We start from the raw sequence: 4,025 nt of genomic DNA on the forward strand, positions 1-4,025 counted from the left end.
AACGAATTAGATCTTCCATTGATCGTAATAACTTTTTGGCAATTCCAATTAATTAAAAGTTTATCTTTGATCCATTACATCCGTCGAGAATTTTGAAATCGTGTGATGCAGGAACATATATTTTTATGTTTGTGTCATTAATTAAAGTAGTCTAGTTTAGCATATATTATTATATTATGTTATGAGTTAGTCCCACATTGTCCGAGTCATGAAAGTTTTCCCTCACCTACTAGTATAAATATGCGTATGTACCCCTTTTGTTTATGAGTTGAATTGATTGAGTTATATATTGAAATAAGCTGTGTGCTTATTTTCCTCTAGGCTCTTTGAGAGTAAGAGGTGCATCCTTGGCTTAGCCAACCAAGGTGGGTTCTTGGCTACTTTCACCATAGTGGGGTTGTTAACATCGCCAAGATTGGTGGCCCAAGCGACGTCCTGGCGTCAGTTTGGTATCAGAGCAAGGTCGGTCCTCGACTTGCTCCAGTAAAATTTTATTTGGTTCGTGGGTACGGTCTTTAGTGCGGTTCTCTTTTTGTTGGTACGAGTCACCGTCAGTACGAATTGTCTGCTGCGAAGTTTCGGGTAATATTGTTCTTTTCTCTTCTTTTGGTGCATTTTCTGTTGGTGATTATCATTCATTCCCATAATCATTGGTGCATTCCCATCATCATTGTGCATCATCATAACATCGACACCAAGCATCAACCTCATTGCATAGTAGTAAAAGATGGCTCTAAAGCGTAGAACTACTCAAGAGATTGAAATGGAAGAGTTACGTCGTCAAGTTAAGGAGTTACAAGAGCAACTTGTAAAACATGAAGCTGCTCAAAATAATCATGACAGGAAGAGTGATGACAGTTCTTCTAGTGAAGAAGATAATGCAAATCCATTTCATTATTCTTCTTCGTCTGAAGATTTGTCCACACGAAGAGGACGACACAACACGACTCACAAAGTTAAAGACTTAGGAATCAAAATTGATGTTCCTGAGTTTGAAGGGAGACTCCAACCAGATGATATCATCGACTGGCTTTGCACAGTGAAAAGAGTGTTTGAGTTAAAAGACATTCCAGACGACAAGCGCGTGAAGCTTGTAGCAATCAAGTTGAAGAAGCATGCGTCAGTTGGTGGGAGAATCTCAAGCGTCAGCGAAAAAGAGAAGGAAGAAGAAAGATCAAGACATGGGATAAAATGCGTTGTGAGTTCAAGCGCAAGTTCCTTCCTGAACATTACAGGCAAGACACCTTCATCAAATTTCATAATTTGAGGCAAAAGTCGTTATCTGTGGAAGAATATACAATGGACTTCGAAGAGCTGCTTATGAAGTGTGACATTCAAGAGCCTGAAGAACAAACAATTGCTCGTTATCTTGTAGGACTGAAGACAGAAATTTCTGATGTCGTTCAGCTGCAACCATATTGGACCTTGGATGATGTCATTAGGCTGTCATTAAAGATTGAAAAGCAAAGAACATAAAGGAATAACGCTCAGTCGTCGAAGAACAAAGAAGTCATCCTTGATGTTCAACAAGAAGTGAAGACAGGATTTTTTAAAGGCAATAATGAGCGTGGATCATCAGGTAGGAAATGCTTCAAATGTCAAGGTTTTGGGCATATTGCTGCTGATTGTCTAAACCAAAGGGTTATCACTCTTGTCGAGGAAGAGGTTAATGAAGAACCAATTCAGGAGTAAGAGGAGAAAGGTGAGGTTGACTATGCTATTGAAGAAGTTCCACCCGATTATAGAGAAGCTTTAGTAGTTTGTCGAAACTTGAATACTGCAAGGGTAATAAAAGACAAGAGTTGGCGACGCCACAACATCTTTCACACAAGATGCACAGTTGAAGAGAAGGTTTGCAAGGTCATCATAGACAGCGGAAGTTGTGAAAATGTTGTTTCAAATTATATGGCAAACAAACTGAAGTTTCCAACCGAGTTACATCCTCATCCTTACAAGTTGCATTGGTTAAAAAAGGAGAATAAAGTTAAAGTAACAAGGCGATGTTGTGTCCAATTTTCTATGGGAAGCAAATACAAAGATAAAGTATGGTGTGACGTCATCCCGATGGACGCGTGTCATTTACTGTTAGGATGACCTTGGCAATATGATCGTAGAGCTATTCATAATGGTTTCAAAAATACATACTCCTTTATCAAAGATGGTAAGAAGATCGTATTAACTCCGTTACAACATGTAGATGGTCAAAAAAATCAAGTTGAGCTATGCATTTCCACATCTTTCAAATGCACTCACCAATGGAATCTTTTGCCAATACAAGATGAGCCTTTTTCAACCCAGGGAAGATAATGCAGGAGCCCTTTTCAACCCAAGGAGAATGATGCAAGAGCATATATCTTTATGTTTGTGTCGTTAATTAAAGTAGTCTAGTTTAGCATATATTATTATATTATGTTATGAGTTAGTCCCACATCGCCCTAGTCATGAAAGTTCCCCCTCACCTACTAGTATAAATATGCATATGTACCTCTTTTGTTTATGAGTTGAATTGATTGAGTTATATATTGAAATCAGTTGTGTGCTTATTTTCCTCTAGACTCTTTGAGAGTAAGAGGTGCATCCTTGGCTTAGCCAACCAAGGTGGGTTCTTGGCTACTTTCACCATAGTGGGGTTGTTAACATCGCCAAAATTGGTGGCCCAAGCGACGTCCCGGCGTCATCGTGTTTCTTAGAAAATCAATCGATTGGATTAACAAAACAATCGATTAAATTTCAGGTTTCCCATAACACAATCGATTGGGTAATATGAAACTTTATAAACCATTAGTCATGGTGCGATTCAAAATTTATAAAAACGATATGAAAATTGAGAATGACGCGATTCAAAATTCAATTGATTGGATTATCCTACCAATCGATTGAATGCAGAAAAAAATTTATTTACGTCACATTTCAATCGATTGAATGATCATATCGATCGATTGAATTGGAATATACCATTAGTCACGTATAAAATTCAATCGATTGTATTATCATACCAATCGATTAAACCTTCATATATCATTTTAATAGCGGCCTTCAATCGATTGGGTAATATAAACAATCAATTGAATTATAAAAACCCCACATTCTAGTCATCGTTCAATCGATTGGGTAATATGACCAATCGATTGATTTTTGCGAAAACCATACTGCCTTGCAACTTTCAATCGATTGTTTTATGGTAACCTGAAGTGCAATCGATTGAGTTATGAGAAACCTGAAATTCAATCTATTGTTTTGTTAATCCAATTGATTGATTGTCTAAGAAACACGATTTCAAAATCCTCGACGGATGTAATGGATTAAAGATAAACTTTAATCGATTGGGATTGCCAAAAAATTATTACGATTAATGGAAGATCTAATTCGTTATTATTTTTATTTTTTATTATTAATAAACATAATAGATAAATAATAAAATAATAATTTATAAAATAAAAAATAATTTTTATTTTTATTTATTTATTAGTTATTACTGTTTTTCTTCATTTTTATTTTTTTCTTAATTTTTATTTATTTAATTACTGTTCGCAAAACAAACCGAATGATATATATATATACATATAGGAAAACAAGGAATAATAGTCTTGACCAAACTAATAATAGACTGTGCGTGTGGATGCTGGATAGTGGATACATATATAGTGTTATGAAAAATTACCAAAAAACTAAAATCTTTATTCTGATTGGATAATATAGAGAGACTATAATTTAAAATTATTTTATTTAATTTATTTTTTATAATTTTATGCATGTAAAATTATATATTTATTAAATGTAATATTATTCAATTATTCTAACAGTAATTAAAGCATATAAAATAAAATCATTTTAAACTATTTTAAATTGATTTTTATTTTATTTTGTTAACATTTTTTGTCCTGCTTATATAATCTATCCCCCTTCTTCAGTTGGCGCATCTGATCCTCCACGTAATTCCACTTATCATTTCTTCTAATTAATTGCTTCTATATTAATGAAGCCACCGCTGGAGTAGACCATATTTATTAATTAGATGGCTAACT

This window comes from Arachis ipaensis, chromosome B04 (assembly GCF_000816755.2).
Source record: "Arachis ipaensis cultivar K30076 chromosome B04, Araip1.1, whole genome shotgun sequence".
Classification (NCBI taxonomy): domain Eukaryota; kingdom Viridiplantae; phylum Streptophyta; class Magnoliopsida; order Fabales; family Fabaceae; genus Arachis; species Arachis ipaensis.